At 40.7% G+C, this 23,073-nt stretch overlaps 2 protein-coding genes and 1 long non-coding RNA gene across 3 annotated transcripts in view; 2 read left to right on the top strand and 1 right to left on the bottom strand.

Moving 5' to 3' along the window:
- LOC133837025 (uncharacterized) overlaps positions 1–23,073 on the bottom strand; it is a 107,464-nt gene that overhangs the window by 15,936 nt on the left and 68,455 nt on the right. The gene's annotated exons all lie outside the window — the stretch shown is intronic.
- The window catches only part of LOC133837010 (octopamine receptor beta-3R), a 149,039-nt gene that overhangs the window by 57,787 nt on the left and 68,179 nt on the right, over positions 1–23,073 (top strand). The window lies entirely within an intron of this gene.
- Positions 297–23,073, top strand: part of LOC133836259 (octopamine receptor beta-2R) — a 49,116-nt gene continuing 26,339 nt past the window's right edge. The window contains exon 1 of the mRNA XM_062266641.1: positions 297–577. The gene's annotated coding sequence lies outside the window, so the exon portion shown is untranslated. The remainder of the gene's footprint in view (positions 578–23,073) is intronic.

The following is a 23,073-nucleotide window of genomic DNA, read 5'->3' as shown; positions in this document are numbered from 1 at the left end:
CAGACAGCAACAGACAGGCGTTAATTAACAGTGCAATGTAAATCGTTTACATCTGTGCATATCGAGCGCTGTTAACGCGTTAACAGAGCTCTGTTGAGTGACTGAGCGCTCGCCGACGTCGCTTTGAGTGCAACCTGCGCGCCAAGCATGAGCGACTCTCAGCGAAGGCGGCGTCGGCGTCGTCGTGGACGTCAGCGTCAGCGTCAGCGTCAGCGTCGGCATCGACGTCGTCGGCATTCACAGTTTCGTAGTTCGTTCTGTGCACATTCTGAGCGCGACTGAGACTGTCGGGCTTCGTGCGGCGCTCACACAATTTCGGCAATTCATTCGTCTGTTAACCGTCTGTGGCGTTGCCACGTCGTTGTCTCGTTGTCGTTCTAGTCGAACGTTGACGTTCTCATTCGCATTCGTATGTTGAGAGGAAGTGGGCGCGCGACAGCGGCAGCAGCATCAGCATCTGAAGAGCATTATCACAACAGTCAGTTGATAGTCAGAGGGGAAAATATTATTGCATATTGTTGCAGCGTTTGCGTTTGCTCAGCATCATCAGCATCAGCATCAACGGCAACGGTAAACGGTAAATCGAAATACCCAGAAAGCAGAATGAAAATGCGATAAATCGAAACGCGCGCGTGCCATTGCGTATACGCAGCATTGTGTTTGTCGTCTAGAGTGCGAGTAATGCCGACGGTCAACGTAGCGCGCGCGTTCCGCTTCCGCCGCTGCAGGGCCATGAAATGCAATTCGCGTCGCGCCAATTCTCAAAATGCAATAAGAAAATGCTAACACACAAATGCAGTGCAACAAAAAATTACAACAAATGAAATGAAATGAAAACAGCCGACGCGACGCAACGCGAAGCGACGTCGAGAGCAGCTGCAGCCGCGAGCAGCCTTCATATGAAATGAAACAACAAACGGGCAAAATACAAAAAAAAATAAGAGAAATAAAGTACTACGAGTGCTACTACACAGAATTTGTCTGTCATTTGTTGTACTATACACACACACACACACAAACACACGCACACGATAGAAACAAACACATGCAGCTAGAAGTGTATGAAGAATCGTACGAGCAAATGGAAACGCATATGATTGTGGTTTTTTATTTGGTTTTGTTTTGTTTGTGTTTTCGCATATTTGCCATTTTAGTTGCCGTATAGTTTTGTATAATAATAAGTTTTCGCCATAAAATGTGTTATAAATTTTGTCGCGTAAATATCAAAAGAAACGGCGCTCGCCGCACGTACGGACGATCCAAATATGCAAACTAATATGCAACAAAATTGCATTAATCGCAATTGTCACCAGTTATTTGCAACGAGTGAGTGCATTGTGCAAAATGCCAAACACACACACAAATAGACGCACACGCACACACACACACACAACAAGCAGCGACAACCGCAACTTGTCATTAACACCAGCTCCAGATAATCCAGATAACATCAACATGGCATCGCATGCAAGCTGAACGAGAGAGCGAGAGAGAGAGTGAGAGGCAGGCAAATCAGCGAATGGTTAGCCGGCCTTAAAACAGTCAAGTCATAAAGCCAAGAAGCCGTGAACGAGGCACTCAGGTCACAGAGCTCTGCTCTGGTCTTCGAGTAGTTCTAGTAGTTATAAGCCAAGTCACATTGCTGCGCACACATTTGTAATGCCAAACGCCACGGGCGATGCAATCAAAGTTGCTTCGACTAAACGACAAAGCGGAAGTGTTGATATTGCCGCTGCTCAGCTCAGCCCGGGCGAACGCAACGGAGACGCCACTGGCAGGGGCTGTTGAAATTGTTGTCGCATAACGACTTAAGCTGCTCAGCACGCAGCGTCAGCGATTCCGCCTTGTTCCTCCCCCTCATTCTTTGCCTGGGGGGTCACACTTGAAGTCACACACACACACATGAAGGATACGATACACAGGCTGCGTTGCTTTGGTTTAGTTCTCTTTAAAGGTCCTTGCCTCTGTGCGATGCCATGCTTGAAGAGTCTTTACTTTGTTTACTTATGCCGTCTATTTATTTTCTATTTATTCGATTTGCATTTCAATCTGCCAGCGTCTGCGCTCTCAAGCTCTATCTATCTATCGAAACTCTCAAGATTTAACATGCAAATTGTGTGCTGAATCTTTTAGAGTCATGTGTGTGTGTGTGTGTTTTTGTGAGTGTGTGACTTGCACACAATTCCATTAAAGATTTTTCGGCTTTGGCATTTCAAATGGTTTTGTGCCACTCAAATAATTTTTTACTTGACTGTGCCTCAAACTCAGCTTGATGCTTTCATCGATAATATATAATTAAATGGTGAGTAGCAATACAGCAAATAAATAACATTTTATAACATTAATAGTGATGAGTGATAATCAGCCACATCAACAATAATTAAAGTTCAACAAGTCATTTTTATTAGATATTAAATCAATGTCATAAATAAATAATTACAATATGTATTCCATTTTAATATTTATTTTTGTTGCGTATCAAATGTGATAACATTTTTCCATTTTCCGGGAAACTTTTCTCTATACTCATTTCCCACATACGAGTATTGTAAGAATAATCTAGCGCACATTTTCTAATTTCCATGCGTTTGAATAAATGTATATTTAATAATGGCTAAATTATCGAGTCAAGTTCTAATCAGTTAAATGACTGTGCATTGCACTTGACTCGCTTCAAACATCATTGAGATACGACAACGTGGTTCCGGGGTTTAAATTACAGTTCAGGGCGTGTATGGGATCTCCATAAAAAAATCAATATGTAATGATGCAAATTAAAATTAATTAAAATCTATGGTATAGCCTGAAGCGCAGAGTTTTAAAATGAGCAGGCTCAATTGTTTTATTTAAAATTTAATGCACAAATAGCGCAGCTGTTATTGCCATAAATTATGAATAGAAACGGAAACGGAAATGCGCACCTCAGCTGTGGCACAAAGTGCCATCTAAATGAGCGTCATTAATGCAATTGGTTTTTCTGGCCAAACAATTTGCATTTTGCGCAAAAATGCTCTTCAGCGGTCGCTGTCGCTGGTGAAATTCTATGGCAAATGCAATTTAAAATAGGGATTACGACCAAACACAGTGTCAAACTAGGCCGCAGAGGCGTGCTCATTAATTATGATACTTTGAGTCGCCGCCAGCGATAATGGGCGGTTGCGATTGGCAGTTGCCAGGTGTGAGTAGCGTGTATCGGAAATCCAAGTTAAAGCGGAACCTAACCGCAAAGCACGCCCACGAACGACGCCTCAAGCGAAAGAGCATCGGGAAGGCGGTGGCGACAAGTGTTGAACAACGCTTTAAAATGCACGCAGGGATGCTTGCAAAAATGTTGAGGTAAAGAGAGAGACAGAAAGATAGAGAGATGGGAAGAATAGAAAATGGGGACTGGACTGGGGAATGGCAAAGGGAAATGCGTCTGGGGCGTTGTCGGCATTTTCTTGCTCAATCAACATCAATGGGGCAGGAATTTTCAATGTAATTTACGAGTACGTTCTCAAAGCGTCGCCGTCGCCGTCGCCGTAGACATAGAAAGCTTGGTGAGCATGTTTGTGGGCCGTGTCAAAGCCAAGCCATTCGAGTGTGTAGTAAGGCAGAAAATTGTCGAGCGAAACCGCAAGCAGCAGCAGCAGCAGGAGAAATACAAGCCACGAGAAGAAGCAGAAGCAGAAGCATAAACGAACAGCTCGTTCGCTGTTCAACAAATGAAGCAGCGTGAAAATCCTGCGCCAGGCCGAACGCTTTTCCTTCCACTTGATTTCATGGCCCTTGGGCGTTTTATGCGGTGGGAAATTCTCCGACTTTGCACAACTTCAAGATACGCTGGAGCGGCATTAGGAAATGCGCTTGATTAGAAAAGCTGCAAGCGATAAGTGAACCAAACGAAACGAAACCTTAAAAAAAGCGAAGCGCAAAAAATAGAAATCTAATTGAATTTTATATGCCTTTTGTTTCGTTCTGACACCGTCCCTGTCCCTGCCCCTGTCCCAGTCGCGTGTCCATGCCCCTGGCCTTGGTCATACTTTGCTGCATGCAGCACGCTTTTTATTTCTCGAATTTTTATTTCACACTCTTTGCATTGCCCACAGCAAAAGTCCGTCCCAAGTCCCACGTCCCTTGTCCGATCCTCTTTTTGATGTCCTTGTCTTGTCGGCCTGCGCTGATTTATTGGCCAACGTCAGCGTTGCTCTTTTCGGAGGCCAGCTTGTCTAATGTTTTTAATTGCCTGTCAGCCAGACTGTCCAACTGTTGGTTGGCTGCTCAGCATATCAACAGAGCAACAGAGAAAAAAACTAGCAGCCACACCTCCCATTACCAGTGTCCTGTTCCTGTTCCTCTTTTGTTTCTCGTGCACAATGTGTGAAAAATGTGCCAACATTTTTGTTACAGCATTTTCCAAACTTGTCAATGACAATTATGTGATAGACAAAACCGCAGCCATTGTTGGTTGTTGTATATACACACAAATATGAATGTATGTGTATATAACTATAAATATAAGGCTTGCAAGTGTTTCGGTGTGTGTGTATACTTGTTGTGGCGTTGTTTCAGATTACACAGCAGGAAACCACAAAATCGAATTGAAAGACAGTCCCTTCACTGAGTCGAAACTTGTGAAGCACACACATACACACACACGGTGCCTAGTAGTATGTGAAAAACAAATCAAATATTTAAAGCTCATTGAAGCGAAAACTTTGACACATGTTGAAGGCGGACGCAGCGGCAGCATTTCAAGTGGATGTCAGGGCCAGGCAGCGGCTGGCGGCAGGCGATTCAGCATTTGCTTAGAAAAACTTTCATTGATTTGGCTTATTGAAGTGGCTACAAGACGAGCAAAAAGGCAACAAAAAATGGGGAAAAGAAAAGGAACGGCAAATCCTCCTCTGGCAAAAGCATTTGTGCAGATTAAATCGATTAAATCAACTTGTTTTGAGCAATTTCGTGGTTTTCTCTTTTGCCCAACCGAATCTTGTTTCGCATAAAATAAATACGAAATAGTCAAAGCTTTTCCAAACCGCAAAATAAAGTTTTCTCCCATTCAATCTGAAATATTTAAATCGCATGCAATTCCATTTGTTAAAATGTTTTCTTAAGTCGAAAATAATTGTGTTAATGGTTAGCTTAGTTTAATAACAAATGTTAGCTTGTCTTAAGTCGCATTTTAATTGGCGCATGCTATGCACACAACGACAGTTTAATCAATTAATTACGACAAGCGTGCTGTAATTATTTATTAATTTATTAAAATTCATTTATCGTTTCCACTTGCATACATACTTTTCCACAATCTTGTGGAATGCAATTGACGAACGAATTAAAATCAATGAAAACAAATGAGAAATAATTACAAAAGCAAAAAGTAAATAATAATTGTAACTGAGTAACTTGTCTTCTTGTGACCTCAAAGCCCTGAAAGCATTACCTGAAATCGAGTCAAAGTATATATTTGTGTGCGAGTCTTTATAACCTTGATAATGGATAAACAATTTGAGTAAACTATTTGTCTGCCCTTCAATAAGAATGTGTGTGAGCAATGCCAGGCAGTTAGTTATTCCACAAAACTATTTTGATTGCAATTGTTTGTCTGAGCATGGGTAAAATGCTCGAATTGTGTTCATAGCCTTTAATGTGTTAATATTGATATTTACACAACTGTATTAATTAATAACAAAGAGTTCGACAGATTTATTGCACACTTCTGTCTGTCGTCACAAATGTAAATGACTTTACAAGCACTAAGCAAATAAACCGTCTCGCAATTGAGTGTGAGTGAGATGTGCGATGCACTAGATACACACACCACAAGTAGTAGTAGATACAGATACGAATGTATCTGTACTGAGATGCCCACACACAGCGGAGCTGCGGTTGCGTTCGCGTCGCACCGCATTCATCCCTTTGTTGTGGTTTGTCTGTCCCAGTTTTGTGGTTGGCATTGAGCGCGAAGCAGATAATAATCAAGTGGAATGAAATGAAATGGCAGTGGCCGTGGCCGGTCCCAATTTGTAGCCCTACTTTAAGACCTCAGTTATAAGGTGGTAATGTATCCTTCGAACCCTTCGTTGTTTGCTGTTGCTGTTGCTGTTGCCATTGCCAATTGTCCGTTTAAGTCGAGAGCCTGTCGAAGGCAAGTATTGTCTGTTCATTTAACCCTTTTTATGAGCAGCCCCATTTGAAAGTGCAGGCTCGAAACACTCAATGGAAAGATAAACACAGAAGCAGACGCACAACCAAAAAAAAAAAATGAATGCAAAATAGTTGAAAAAGTATGCAAATGGGAAAAGCTGCCAAGCGGCTAAAAAGTCCTCTGCCGAATCTGTTTTTTTTTTGTTGTTGTTGGTTTTGTATTGTGCGAAAGGGTGAGCCAAAAAGGGTGTGGCAAGTGTGAAACGAAAAATAACAGAGTGAATTTAGCACCTGAACATTCGAGAGTAGAAAATGCGCTTTCCTTGTAACTTAGATTCTTTTTGGGCTGCCTGCGGCCTGTCGATAAAGTACAATAACAACGACAAAGGCAACGACAAAAAAATACTCAAAAACAGAAGCTGCAAAAGTTGAAGCAAAGAATAACTTAAAAGCCAAGTTGAAAAACACTTTGCAGCAAGGATTTGCCAATGAAAAGCAAACAAAGAGCACAAAGCTGGTAAAGTGACTGCTCCCAAAAGCCAGATTAAAAGCAGCAGATCCGCAGATTATTGCACACACAGAAACAGTGCGTATGCGTAATGGACTTAAAGCTTATTTCAGTGGCATGCGCAATTCAATTCTGCCATTGAAGTTAATTAAACTCTTGCCTCAAGTCGCACAAACGTAATTTTATAATTTTTAGTACTCTCTCTCTCGCTCTGTCTCTGCAGCATTTAAATTAAAAACTTGGCAAGCCAAGCGAGCCAAAGTATTACGCTAATAAAAACACAAAAAAAAAAAAAATAAGAAGTGAGGAGAGAAAGACAAACAAACAAACAAATCGCTGGTGGCATGCTGAATACTGGCAAACGAATTAAAAATTAAAGCAAAAGCTGCAGCAGAGGCCGGGTAATGCAAATGAATTAAAAAAATATATAAAACTTAACTGAAAGCTATCTGCAACTGAAGAAAATCGCTCAACTTTTAATTAGTTTGCCATGCAACGAAACCAAACCCAAACCGAATGGACGTTGGCTGGGTCAGTTGCTTGGCCAGCTTTACAGAATTACAGTTGGGTTGATTCATAATTTATTTAGGTGCATACCAACCAAGAGTGAAGAAGAGAGACAGAGAGAGAGAGAGAGAGAGAAGGAAGGCAACGGCAGCTGTGGCAACACCAACAGTTGATGTAATATAGTTCGCTGTCAAAGTTCAACAAGTCAACTGAGAAGCTCTAATAATTGCTATTTGTCTCACATTGCACAAACAGCGTGGCGAAGCGAATAAACACTCGGAAACACACACACAAACAAACAGTTCAGCTGCACTAAATTCTTAATTGACTTTGCTCAACAGCTGCAGCAAAATTGAGAGAAAACACAACTAAATACAACACAAATCAAATTAATTGAATATTATGCAAACGTCGTCGTCATCGTCGTTGTGTTGTGTGCTAAGTGCATCCCATCTTTGATGGCCTTCGAATGGTTCACATGATTCACATTTGTTTAAAACGAGGAAACAACTTACATTTTGAAGCACTTTTTATTGTTTAGCAATTTTGAACGAGTAATTAGAAGTATTATTGTTATTACAATATCTGGGACGCAGTACGTGTAGATTACTCACGAGTTAAGTGGCATTGATTGAATGCTCATTTTGCACACTTGTTATTCATTCACATGCTGCTGGCTGGCTGGCTGGCAAATGTTGTTGTTCTTTACTTTCATTCATGCCTTGGCCAAATCGTGTTTATTTGTTTTCATTAAGCCACAATTGATGACAAAATGTCTGTACACAAGTCATTATTAGCATTTATTAACTTTGTGCGAGTCGCTGTGGTAAATGTTTCGCTTGTTAGACAACCGAAACCGAAAGGCGAAAATAGTCAGAAACAAAAAACACACAAACAAACACACCCTCATATAGAATTCTGTATAAATATGACAACAGCAATAGCAGCAGCAGAAGCAGCAGCGGTGGCAGCAAAGAATCGATTTTAATATGCCTGACCAGGCTCAGTCACAGATGAGCTTTATGGCCAATTATCTATTCTATGGGCCCATTAATGGTTGATTCGAATTTTTAATAGAATCCCCGACAAAAAGACAAGGTAACGTCGATTGCGACAGACAGACACATAGACAGACAGACAGACAAGTGTTTCTCTATTGTAAATTTTGGTGTGTGTGCTAACATAATAAGTACGCGCATAATGCGTCGCATAATAGTCGTCGCCGTATTCTCTCATCCGTAATTGGGATTGCAGTTTATGGTGCGCCGGACAAAACACTTGTGCGTTTTACGACTACAACATATTACATTTAATTGACAGTCGCGCAGCAGCTGAAGTTAGCATTAAATTTATGAATTGCTCTCTCAGTCTCAGTCAGTGAAACTCAAATTGCCCCGCGGGCCACTTCAAATATATTTTATCACATATGAACGATGTCATAATATTTGATTTATATTTTTTGGCCCGTGCCACACCTGTCACACACAACGCATAATGTGCTCAGATATTGCGAATATTTATTCGCCCATCATCATTTAAATAGTTTTCCCTTTTTTTTTGCTTTTATTTTATTGCATTTCAAGTTCATTTAAAAACGCCACAAACCATTTTCAATTGACTGAATGACATTAACAAATTAAATGCAAAAGGAAACATAAATAGAATTGCACTTGCACAGATACCCTAATCAAAAATGCCATTAAAGCAACTATAAATGTGTGCTTCGAATAGATTTATCTATTTGTATTATTATTGCATTAATGTGGCAACAAATTTAGCTATTAAGAAATGAATTGCTCATTCACTTTTATGCTAGAGCAATGTGAAATAAACTTTCGTTGTGGTAGAAAGCGTATTTAAAGATGAGCGATGAACTAAAAAATTATTTCTGCCAATTGAACTTGGCCACTTGATGTCTGTGTGTGTGTATGTGTGTGGGCAGGGGAAGGTTGGGAGGGGTCAACCATTGAGGCGATATTTTTGCATCCAAGTGCAACGGGCGATTGGTTGGTTGCCCCAGCCTCCTTGGTGTTTGTGTTGCTTTCCGTTTGACTGGCTGAAAATGCAATTAAGACGTGATGGAATTTTCATCAATTAATTTCATTTTAATTGACATGCCACATGAGTCATTTGGCATCGCAGCGCCTTATTGACCGGACACTTTTATGAAAATATTTGTTGCCAAAAAAAAGTGGTGATAAAAATTAAATAAATTAAGCCACGCATGAACAGTTTGCCGCTCTATTGAGAGAGTACGTAATTGCTGTACAATCAATGAAATTAATCATACGCCCCCAGCGCCCTGTGTAGCCGCAGCACTTATGTTGATTTGTTTTTATGACTTTTTAATAACACTCTCGAGCCGGTCAACAGTAAAATAAATGGAGAGAAAAAAAGAAGAGCAACAGTAGCGCCCGGTATCTGTGGCAGCCACTCGTAGTCGCACTCACTGCTGCACTCAATGCAACACTCACTAGTGGCGCACTCGTTCGCATCGCATTCATTCACAAAAGCGCCGCAATTTGCCAGCTGCGGGTCAGCATATTACGACTAAAGCATAAGAGCCGCGACTTGAATTGCAGAGCCGCGCTCTATTTATAAGTGCATGTGTAATCAGCAGACAACTGACAGCCAGCGTCGACTGCGACTGCGACTGCGACGGTGACAGCGGCAGCGGCAGCGGCTGCGACGTCGCTGCCAACTGCGACCGCTGAGAAGCGCGCGCGAGCCACACATGAGCACGTACTGTAATTGAAATTCATAGATGCCAGTCAGTAGACGAGCAGAGGCTCATATGTATGCAGATATCTACATATATATGTATATACACACATAGATCAACGCACATAGAAGCAGCGGCAACTGACACTTATTCACTCATCACATACACATAATAATAATAATAATTCTTTTGTGTTCGTTTTGTAAACAATTATATATTAAGTTGGTAGCGTTTGGTATGCAAAGTGCGAAGTGCGTTTTGTTTGCCACTTTATAGAGGGAGACAGAGAGTGGGGGCGGGGCGGACAGACATTTGCTCGCTATCTTTCTATGTACATCTTGATATGCTTGAGCAGTGTCTCGATTATCATCAGCTTTGCTCTCAATTGTCGCACTATGAAATGCAGATGCTATCACGCTCAATTCTAGTGTGAGCTCATTCTTAGACCAGTTCTGACTGCAGTGAGCCGCATACTAAGTTGCTGCAAATGCATAATGACAGATAGATCGGCAATGTGAGAAAATTGCTTTGCCCCTTTTGTGTGTTTTCTTCCTGTTTGCAGCCTCAAGATTTCAATGATTTATTTGATTCTCAAACTGCACATGAAAATGCCGCAGAAATGTGCCGCAGTCGACGCTGCACTAAAAATACTCAGCAGCAGCTTTTACTTGTGTTCGGTGTTTTTATTTTTATTTTTATTTTTATTTCATTTCATTTAATTGCTCGTCGTGTTGCTGCTCTCCGCTCTCCGCCCTCCGCCTTGCATCAGCTCGCGTTTGGTTGTGCTTCGGTTTAAGTGTTTTTATTTAATTTTATTTTGGCTCAAGTTCATGGCCCCAACGACAAAATACAAAATGCTTCCTCAGTTAGCCGGGGCAACTAATGCTCTTGTTCTTCGCGCTGTTTGCCTCTTGCCGCATTATTTTTGTTTCAATTAACCAACAGCAAAATGTATTTTCGTTTACGTTTTACGTCATATATTATTGGCAAATAACAACAATGTCAGCTGCCCGACGAATCGCTCGATTTTCTGCCGCTGATGCTGCTGTTGACTGCCGAAAATTTTATTGAGCTTTGCTTTCAAATTGGACAATGGACAAATTGAAATTGACTGGCTTTTGTTAGCCCACGACAGGGGCAGAGTTCTGTGAAGAATTAATTGCACCTTCTGGCATAAATTTGTCGTTCAGATGAGCAGCGATTGTCGCTCAATTCTGATTCCGACATTGATGCTGCACTAAAATGCCAGCAGGCATTGTGTGCACTGTGGCGTATGAGCAATGCGAACAACGACGCTGATGCTGTAGCTGTAGCTGTAGCTGCTGTTGGTGTTGCTGATGTGCAATTCACTGGCGATTGTGTGCATCATTTAGTGGACAAGTCGCTGTTGTTGTCAGTTGCAACGTTGCCCATGTAAATGTGATGCCACCCAGTCTCGAGAGTTGAGCCACAACTCATTTTCAGACGCCCACGTGCCAATCCAAAAACGCTGCTCACTACATGCCTTGCCCGCCCAGATGGGGAGACAGATAGGGAGAGAGAGAAGCCCAGGAGCGCGCCACGATAATCGCCGCTTTGTGTAGCCCATCAGTCAGCCAATCAATTTAGTTGCCGCAAACAAGTCAACCCCTTGTCCAAACCAAAAGGCAAACACACGACACACAGAGAGAGAGAACGACGACGTCAACGTCATGAGAACCTTTTGAGCCACCCACAAGCACAGAGAACAGAACGGAGTGGAGAGGAGAGGAGAGCAGAGCGTGCAGGGAGGAGAAGCGACAACTGACAGTCGCTGCTCTTGGCAGTTGCAGTGATTTTTATGTCTCCGGTTCTAATTAGAAATAGTACTATACATTGGCTGACATTGAGCGTTGATTTATATGAAATGCGAACGGCATTTTTTTTTTCGTGTTGTGTTTGGTTGTGTTGTGTTTGGTTTGTTTGTTGTGTTGTGTTGTGTTTGGGTTCCCACAGACAATCAACAGCCGTGTGTGTATATGTGTGCGCTTTTTTAGGCTCTTACGTATTGCGATTACGGCGTTTTTGTTTTTTCGTAGATGTTTCGAGCTACTTTATCATCTAGCAAGCCAATGACTGACTGCTTTCTTAATTGTTTGTAGCGTAATTTTTGCTATATTCATAGGAGAATTGCATTGTAATTAGCATACAAAGCACGTAGCGTTTGAAAAGTGCAATGAAATTTGTATTAACACTGTTGTTGGTGCTAGTTTTATTTTTATTATTGTTCTTAGTAACTGCTGTAAGTATGCAGTCAGCGGTTATTTTGGGGCCTAAATCAGAAGAAGTGTCAAGACATGATTTGAATTAAATAGATTGATGACTGTTCATGGTATTAATTTGTGTGTATTACAATAATTTATGTATTTAAGACGGCATTACAGGGTATGGCAAACATCAGCCACACGCTGTTTACAATTTATTCTTGTTTGCCATTTACAATCAGCAGGTGAGATTTCGAGCCATTGTCTGGCGGCGTATTGTGCGAGGGAATCTCTAAGTTGCTGCTGTTGTTGCCTTGTGTGCGATTTCCACACCCGCAAGCTGCGGTCTTCACAAGTGACTCAACTGGTTTTGTGTATGCTTTTTAAATCTGTGTAGAAGCTGGCAAATCAAATGTGTGGCCATTAAATGTGTGGCTAATCATCAGCGTGACAAATTTCCTCGCTTAATGCCACGGGGCATCAATTCGCAGTTTCTGAGCGTTCATCTCATTGATGTTGTTGATTCCCATTGCGACTTGTGTGTTTACTCTTGCTCAATAAAAGTTAATGCAGCACACATTTCATTTACGTTTAAAGCACGCACGAGTCGCGATTATCGATTTGTGTTTTCATTTAGTAATTTTGCATGAAAACTTCCAATTACTTAGCTACAACTGAATCAGCGAGAGTCGAGAGGGTTCAATTATTTACCAGCTGGTGTTACATTTTAATTAAAAATAATAAAACACAGTGTTAGTTGAAATAATTGTTTTTTTTTTTTATTTACAAACCGAATACATAAGGCTTTTTTCTAACATTTATTTCCCACTAATTATTATTTGTAGAGCAAATGTCGAATGACATGTTTTTGAGTAAGATTCATTAGTTTGCTTAATTTGTTGTGCTTGTCTTATGCTTTAAAGTCCCTTCTAATTGAAGGTCTTTTCTTAAGGGTTTAACTATCAAGGCAAATAGATAATTTACATAAATTTTCTAGGATTCACCAGCTGCCGTTGTCAACCCTTGACACGAAAAACTCATTAAGATGCTTGGCCGAGCCTTAGGGCTAATGAATGAATGAATTTGAGTGCGAGATGTGAGTGTAAATTATGAAATTTGTTCACATCTAACAGGTCATAAATGTTATGCCCGCCAGCTGACAGACTTGTGCCATTGTCGCCCAACGTGAACCCAGCTCAGGACCACTGAAGATCAACTTTTGCTGGTGACAAAAGCGATACGCACCGCATATGCCACAAGCACTCACTTTGTGTATCATTCGTATGAGTGATGTGTGAGTGTTTGTGTGTATGTGTGTGTGTGTTCTGTGTGTTTGGAGTAATCAGATTATAGTTTCATGTGTCCGCATCGAACATTGTTGATGATGTAATTAGTGTGATAGGCAAAAACTGCAAAGTGCAAAATGAAAATGAAAATTGCATTATGCCACGCCCTATTCGGAAAATTGCGCAATTTTGAGTACGTTAATTGGAACTCGTTATGGGCAGGAAAGCGGAAAGCGGAAAGTCGAGTGATGGCAAGAATGCTGCAGCAATCGAAATGAAATTGTGACGCTAATTGGAGGCATTTAATATTAATATTGGCATTAAAATGCGTAAATTGTATTTTTAACGAATGCCAATGGCATTCTCCTCTATGCATTCTTATTTTAATGAGCTTTACTCTTTATTACCTGTTTCCCAGCAGTCAATATAAATCAATTACATTAGTGTTAAATATACACACACCGAAAAACCCGAAAAAAAAACATACTCGTCATATATTACATAGTGTACACCCCTGATTGCCACTAACAAGTCTAACCGCAAACAGAAATAAAATGTAAACATTCGCTGCGAAAATAGATAAGAGTGCTTCAGTCGATTGCGATTTTGCCTGTGTTTGACTTCTGAATACCCTGTGAAAAGTTATGTAAATATCGTTTAGTTTACTGAATAAGTTGGTTGGGTTATTTTTCTTCAGTGAACAAGTTCGTTTGCTCGATTTAGTTCCCCATTTCGTTCATCGCTACTTTTCGCTCATTGTTCTTTTTAACATTGGGCAGCTCATTTTAAACATACTTTTTTTATTTTGAATTGAAAGTATTATAAAGATTTGTTTTATAAATTTGTATAAATGGTTTTACTTACTTATTTTACTTGTAATTTTATTTGTAATTTACTTCTAATTTTAAAGCTAAAATAAGTTTTTCCATTTTAGTTCCAGTAGCTAGACGATAGTAACAGACCGTAAAAGAATGACTAATCAAAAATGGAACAAGTGAATGAACTAGAGATCAAAAGTGAACAACTAAACAAAAACGAACTAAAGAACAACTGAACAAAAACGAAAAAAAATAGACAATTCAAAGAGAACGGACTAAAGATAAAAAGTGAATAACAGAAAGAGAATGAGCCAATGAACAAAAGTGAAAAAGAACTAAAGAGCAGAATAAGATAAGTGTAGAAAAGAACTATTAGTTCGTTCGTTCCCTTTACTGAATAGGTAATTTTTGCTTGTTTGTACATGAACGATTTAACAGTATAGCATAGTCTGTTTGCTTTGTTGATGCGTGGTATAAACGAGACACACATTGACCCAACAGCAAGCAAACCTCACCATCGGCCAGCCATCGAGAGCCGCAAAGTAAACAAGGCAATGCCACAGCAATGGCCAAGCAAAGTAGTGCAATTTGCTTTGGTAAACATGTCATAACATTTCGACAAGGGGATTGTGCCACGAATACCTCCCTCAGTCAGTCGGTCTGCTTTGGTGCAGAGGTGAATCATTTACCTTGTATCTAAAACGGTTAATCAATTCGCCGCCTTTGGCTTGTACGCAAGCTCGCTTTGTGTAATTAACACACAATTCCTACACATGTTACGATTACATATTACGCATACGCGATGTGGCCGCCAACACAAATGTGCCGAAAACCAAAATCAATAAATAATGTCGGCACCTCCCGGTCACCATTCCACCCAAAATAAAACAAAAAAAAAATACAAAATAGAAAAACGTTCGGGATGTTAGGCTGAGTTGATCTAAAAGATAGCTAAAATTAAAAACCGCACACAATTTATTGCATAGCCAAAACGTTGCCCGCGGGCGTGTAAATTCGAGTATGCCAAAATTATACAAATTTAGAAATATGGGAAATTTAGTTCAGAAAGTGGTTTCGGTCTGCCTCTCAGCTGATGCGAATTAAATGATATCAATGGCATGCGGAATTAGTATACACAAATAATTGGAAATACCACAATGCTGCATAAATCTGTTTAATAAGCTTGTTGAATGCCAATTAAAAGATACTTAAGTTATTTCAAACTTGCCAGGCGCTTTAAATAGAAATGAAAAGTGTACACAAAATTGAAACTATTTTCATATGCAAAATCTATTTTAAGACACGCAATAAATTTATTATTATGTACTTAGGGTATACGACAGCAGTTCATGCAAAAAACAAAAGGTGCCTCTCTTAGTTTGTCATCATAAACTAAAATGTTATGTCCCATAAAATTATCCTACAGACAGTTTTGTGGTTCTTTAATTAACGTGGAGGCTATTTTTGGCCGAGTGCTTTTCGATGCACGACTACATCAAATTTGACAATTTTGTCGGTTGACCGCTTGCCGGGCACAAAAGCGTGCAAAAATTGTGTTGGCGATGATAAATTATTTGTTATTGGTGCCTGCTGCTGTTGCTGTTGCTGGTGCTGGTGCTCTGTCAAGTTGTTTATTTGAAATAATTTTCGAGAAAATTCTCTGACAACTTTGTAAATGGGTTGAAAGCATTCATAATCATCCAGGCACAACGAGCTGCATTTACCCAGGCATAATTAAAGCCAAACATAGAGTTTCGCCCAGGTGGCCCAACTGCCAACTGGCAACTGGCAGGTGGCAGCTTTGTAGATGGCGGATAGCGGATTGGGGCGTGGCCATGACGCTCTTTTATGTAGAATAATCTAGTGTCTCCCTGCGTCTGCTTCTGCTGTTGACAATTTGAACGCTTGTTGTGTACTTTTTTTTTTTTGCTGTTTTCTTTTATCACCTGCGGCATGTCTGTTTCGCCGTCAGCTCAAAACGCCATCTGCGTCAGCTTAAGCGTTAACGACTCTTACAACCAAACACTCAGAGAGAACATCTCTAAGACCAGCGCACAACAAGCATAACGACAACATGGCTGCAATTGGAAGCATTGTCTGTCACTTGCGGCTTGCTGGCTGGCATATTTCACGCGCTTTCTATTTCAACTTCAACTTTAGCTTCAACACAAAACACAAAAACCGCCAAGTGTTCGGCTCAAAATATTTGAGCCAACTTCTTGTCACGGAATGCTGGCAAGGGCTTCTGGTTGTCTCCCATTCATTCACAAACCAGCGACAAAAACCAACTGACTCGACAATGTTGCTTACTGGTTTAACAGAGCTTCCGTCGTTTGAATCGCGCTTGACAATTGCTTCCCTTCCCACAAGCATATTAACATTTAATCTGCTTATATTCTCGCTTTTTATAGACAATGCAATTGTTGCTTAATTGAAACTGCTTCCTATACAAGATGTCTGTCTGTCTGTTTGTCTACTTTAAAGCTTAGCTTGTATTATATTTGATTGTCTTATGTGTATATTCAGTACTTTAATAAACAAACTACAATTATTTTCAAATATGTGCCAAGTGCTTAAAAGATTTGTGAATGTGTATACGATCGGTAAATAATCTGTAAATATGTGCAACGTTTTTTTTTTTCTATTTCAATTGAGTGAACTGAATTCACACGTGACTATTGACTGGCAAACCTCATGTTGTTTTATTCGACTTTAATTCACGAATTCCAATTTAAATGGAAACATTTCACATGAAACTAATGCTTTGGGGAATATATTTGACACGTGTCAACTGCCTTTATGAATAATATAAATTTCTATCTAAACTAAACTAAAGCTAACAAGTAAGAAAGCTACAGTCGATAGTGCTCGACTGTGATATACCGGATAAACATTTTGAATAAAAGCAAAACTATGCGGTATTATTCCTAAAATATACCAAAATAAAGTACCACAAAAATACTAAAATATTCCAAAGACTATATTTGGTATATTGATTAAATTCTACATTTAAAATATACCCTTACTAAGGAGGCATTATTGCCCATACAGAAGTATATCTTTAATCTTTATAGCGGGTTATAATACCTTCTACCCTATGGGAAGCGGGTATAAAATAATAACGATTTAAATTCGAGTATTTTATTGAAGTTTTCTGCTTGTGGCGGTGCCTAACCAAAAATAACAAGTAAGAAAGCTACAGTCGAGTGTGCTCGACTGTGAAATACCCGCTACCCATTTTGAATAAAAGCAAAATATTACGGTAATAATCTCAAAATATTAAAAATATGCATGTATTTTCGATCGATTAAAAAAAGTTTGAACTTCGAGCGGGTTCGAACCCGGGCACCTCAACATGCGAGTCTTGCACTCTACCACCTGAGCTATCGCATTGCTTAAGAACCCTATGCATACAGATGCTAATATAGACGAGCATGTACATATATACGTATACGCATACATACATAGCAGGCGGTTTTGCTCATACAAAATATTTCTTTAATAAAATCCACAATTTTTATTTATAATTGTTGTAAATACGATAAAAAAAATGTTGTACCCCGAGCGGGCTCGAACCCGAGTCCCCCCGACTACCGCAACAGTAATATGCTTGCACTCTACCAATAGAGCTATCGCAGTGCCTCTTGCATACAGATACAAATATAGAGGCTAGCATGTATAAAATATACGCATACATACAACACATACATAGAAGGCGTTTTTGCCCATACAAAAGTATTTCTTTAATAACTTCCCCAATTTTTTCTGATCGCAACCAAATTTTCAGGGATCATAACTACTAAAGTTATTACTGTATATTCCAAAATTCGTAACTCTAGCTTTAAAATTACGCTTGTTATTCGATTTTTTTGATTTGCGGGGGCGGAAGTGGGCGTGGCAAAAATTTGAAACAAACTTGATCTGCGTGCAAACATAACACATGGTGTCGAAAAAAAATTATTGCTCTATCTCTTATAGTCTCTGAGATCTAGGTGTTCATACGGACAGACAGACGGACACACAGACGGACAGACGGACAGACACACAGACGGACAGACGGACATGGCTAGATCGTCTCGGCTGTTGACGCTGATCAAGAATATATATACTTTATAGGGTCGGAGATGCCTCCTTCTACCTGTTACATACATTTCCTGCCGGCACAAAGTTATAATACCCTTCTACCCTATGGGTAGCGGGTATAAAATTGTTCAATTTGATTAGAAAATGCATTTTCATTTACTTAAATCCATTCCCATTGACAAAGCGCTTTAAATGTCATGTTTTCTTTGGCTTGGCTTGCCATCTGAGGCAAACCGCATTCGTTGGCCAGCTTTGTTGGCCATGTCCAAGATACGAGTGCCAGACATTTTCAAAAGTCGCTCACTGAAAAGCCGAGTCGCAACAGCAACAGCAACCATTGAATGTGCAGCGCTTTTCACTGAAAATTGAATGCAAATGTGCTTCGCTCTCTCGCTCTCTTCCTCTATTCTCTCTCTCTCTCTCTCTTTCTCTTTCGCGCACTCTGGGAAAAACGCATACAAAGCGAAAGCAATGACTGCATCGCATCGCAACGCAACACAACGCGACTGCATCTTTTTGTGCATAAATTGCAACACTAACCGTAAAACTGCAAAATGTGAATGTACCTGTGAATATAGCAGTGAATGTATCTGAGTATCTCATTGCTGCATACTCGTACTCCCTTTTTTGGTACTCACACTCGCACTCTGCACTCTGGCACTCGTAGGTGTTGCTGAATGCGAAATGTTGTCGCTCCACGTTTCGGCTGCTGCACACTTTTATGTGCGACACGGCGTGCTCGACAACATTTTATGCTTGTGGCACCCAATCTCCCCAATCTGCCCTCCACAAAAATCTCCCACAACACCAACACGAAACACCAGCAACAACATCAACAAATTCGCGTCTGCCGCAGGGCACCGCACTCAGTGGGCGTGGCTTTAATCCCGTCTCCCGCACCGCATCGTACTTCTATGTTATGTTGCGTTGCGTCGTGTTGTGTTCTGCTCTGCCTGTAAGTACTTAGCCTCGTTTGAGTCTAATTAAAATTAAAATTTGTTACTTTAATGAAAAACTTTTTTTGTGAGCAGGCCTCAGATGGCCATTAAATAACTCAGCTTGCTTGTAAGGCGCTGTTACTTTGCTTTCGCTTCGCTCAGACGCCGCTGACAAATGGGACTGGTAAAAAAGTCACGTAGCCGCACCGTGTGCTCGTGATATGAGAAGAAATATGCACAGTTAAGGTCATTGCAAGATAACTGATAACTGATTTTATATGTGTGTGTATGTACACTGTGAGAAAATTGCTGGCACGTTCACATATTTACCATTTGGCGTGCAATCACAAATCTGCTTAAAAATTATCCTCTATGCAAAAGTCGCAATTCAATTTAGCATGACAGGTGTCGCCCAATGTAAATTGGCAAATGCTTTTGGCTGCCTTTGTTGTTACTGCTTTTTGCTTGTTAACGGTTTCCGAATATGAGCGCAAGGCTGACAGGTAACGTTAAGGGAACGGGTTTCCTCAATAAATTCAGCAGCAAAACGGCACCCAGCAAACAAAACAGCAACGGCAATAGAAAACGGCAAAACTGCCATCAAGGGTAGCATGACAGGCGACAGCCATAACGGTGACAGCGATAAATTAAATGTTAATTTGAATTTACCGTTCAGTGACACGAACAAGCAAAATACATACGAGAGTACGAATACGAGTATAAGTAAAATGTCGAGACACAGATACTAGCAATTCACAACGTATCGTATGTGTAGTTGATGGGGCGCAAAAAGTGGCAACTGCCACGCTAAATGAAACGTACAGAAATCGAAATCGAAACTGAAAGTGAAAGCGAAAGCGAAACGAGTATAAAACTTTATGTACGAAAATTGCCGTTAACGTGACAATAAACAGCAAAAATAGAAAGGACACCCAAAAACACATGGCCATCATCTGTAGTTTTGTCTGCCTGTCTCCGTTTGTTGGCTCCTTCTCTGTCTCTGTCTCTTCTGTCACTTCGTGTATGTGTGAACATGGCAAATTTAAGTTTTGTGACTTTAAATTTCATTGTTAATTCGCTGAGCCATAAAAAGAAAGGGATTTCGGCAGGGGGAGCAAGGAAGTTAGGTTGGGTGAAAGTGACTTTTGTGCCAAGTAGTCGCATACAATGGGCTGGCAACCCGAAAAACTTTTTGTTAGACGGCGTAGACGGCGAAATTTATTGCCAAAGTTGGGGCCAAGAAAATATATGCAACTTGTAAACTTGGCCACATTGCCGACTTTTGGCGTCCCCATTTGAAATGCTAAATGTGTTGTTAGCTGTTACACTGACCGCATTCCAAGAGCCCAAAACGCCGCATATTTGTCAACGAGCAACCCGTTTGATAAACCGGAAATGATACCCACATTTGCTTTTACAAAAAGAACCAAGAACCAAGCGAAACGAAATGAAGCCAAGTCCCAACGATCGCCTCATAAAACCTGCAAAATTGCCTCGCCTGTTCTGATTGCAAAATAAACCAAAAACGAAAAACGAAAAAAGCAAAATAAACCAAGAAAAATCAAACGAGGGCTGTGGAAAAATACGAAAAAATATACGAAAAACTTTTAAGCCTCTGTAATAAATACTGAGGTTCAAGCGGCGGCAACAACCCATAAGCTCAACCCCGTCTCTCGCCTCTGCAATCCGAATCCCAATCTCAATCCCAGGCAACGTCCCCCAATGAGCATAAGCTGAAGTTTTGCCATGTTCAAGTTGGACCTCTGATTTCTGCTGCCGTTTTGTGCGAGATGTTGTTTTTGTTGCTTCTTTCTGCTAAAACTTGCCTTGATCTACTTTTCAGCCTTACGGCCGTCAGTCGGCCGTCGACAGTCGACAGTCAGTGTTCCAACTCAGCAGGCAAATGGGCCGACTCTGGTTTGGCTTATGCAAGGATACATACTTGTGTATGAGTATATATTAAAGTATGTTGTGTGTGTGTGTGTAAGTGTGTGTGCACAAGAGAGGGGAGAGCAGAGAGCGACTGCGCCAAATGTTGATGTGGAATGATTTGAAAAATACTTTGAGTTTGCTGCAGCTGCTGCTGCATAATCTGAAATTGAAAATTGCACAGTGGTTGGCATCGCACAAAATCATTAAGCAATCAGATAAATGAGCGCTCGACGGGATGCTCTCGATATTCGATGAGGCAGCTGATGGCATTAAAAGTATTAATTAATATTCGCAATAAAAACAACACAAAAAAAAAGTATCTCATCAATTTATATGCAGCTGCAAAATTAAATTATTCATCCTATTTGAAGCCATAGTTTCCGGCTCCCACGAGTGGGCAGCAGCAAAAGCAGGAGTAACAACAAAAACTGAAATCCGCTTGAAAACTTTAATGTTATGCAAACAAGGCTTGACCAAAGCTCTGTTGCTGTGTTCGCCTATTGTCAAGGGAGCTGCCCCAGGCCGTTGCATATTTGATTTTTGGTTTAAACAATATAAGCGTATTTTTGTACCTTTTGGGATTTAGTAGGCAGCAAATGGAATTAGTTGTCCGAGCCGGGCGGTCTCGAATCGGGTTTAGTTAAGGTTCGGATTCGCATTCCCAATCGCATTGAAATTCAGGCGCCAAGAGTGAAAGTGTGAGTGTGAATTTGTAGTCAGGCGAACAAATGCAAATGCCAACTTTGATTGACATAAGGTACCATAAGCATATTGATACATCAGGCAGTCAGTCAGCCAGTCTTATTGTCAGTCTGACTATCTGACTGTCTGTCAGTCAGTCAGTGAGTTTGTCAGTTCCGCTCGAATTGGCCGTCGCCCCTTTTTGGGAACATCTAACTTACTTTTACAGCAAAAATTGGCACTGACAAGTGAAATAGGCTCATGTAGAGCATGAAATATGGTAATAGCGACACACACACACACACACAGTACACAGGCACATCACATAGCAACATCGCGCCACTTCGCTCCAAGGCGCCTCTCTTTGTGTGTGTGCTTGAAGCGAAGCGTGAAATTTCATACGCATACAGCAGCAGGAAGCTGAAGGTGCGTGAATGTGCGTGACTGTATGTGTGTGTTTTGCGGACTGGCAGCACATAAACACTGACATTTAGCACACACACAGTCACAGTTAAACACGTCTGTTTGTATACGTGTGGCGCAAGTGTGTCTCACTTGCACAAAAGTAGGCAATGCTTTTTGCAAAACTCAACTGCGGCTGCCAAGAAACTTTGCTCAAGTGCTTCGCTGGCTGTCCGCCCACTGCTCCTCACACATTGCCATATCTCTTTTTTGCTTGTGACCATTTTATTGTTGTATGCCTTGTGATGATGCTGATGTGCTTAGAGCATCGCGCCAAATACCTCAGAGCCAACTTACTCGAGTTTTGCTGCCATTTTATTTATTTATGTCTATTTTGCTCACTCTCCATCTCTCTCTTTGACAGTAAGTGCCTTCTCTTTCTCTGGGTTTGAACGTGAATGCCAACTGTGCACTTAAGTAACGTATTATATAACTGAAATTGCATTTAATCGCCGGCTACTTCTACACTTTAGATGATAAATTCACATGTGCATTGTTCCATAATTAATGCACATATTTAATTATCAATTAAATGCCATTAATTTCAGGCAAGCAACCTGACAACCCGACAAAATAACAGGCAGCAGGCTAGACAAATACCGTTTATCGCATTGGCCAACTAGAATAAGTCATACACACGCACACACACACCCATCAGCACCCATCAGCTGACTAAACATTTAAATGTGCTCCTGTGTGCGTTGTGTTTTGCAGCATGTTCAAGTGTTGCCTTGTGGTTGGGGGCGTGGCAAAGTCTGCCCGCTGCAGGTGCTGCTGGTGCTGCT

Source organism: Drosophila sulfurigaster, chromosome 2R (assembly GCF_023558435.1).
Source record: "Drosophila sulfurigaster albostrigata strain 15112-1811.04 chromosome 2R, ASM2355843v2, whole genome shotgun sequence".
In the NCBI taxonomy this organism is placed as follows: Eukaryota; Metazoa; Arthropoda; class Insecta; order Diptera; family Drosophilidae; genus Drosophila; species Drosophila sulfurigaster.
This window is presented reverse-complemented; position numbering and strand designations above follow the sequence as displayed.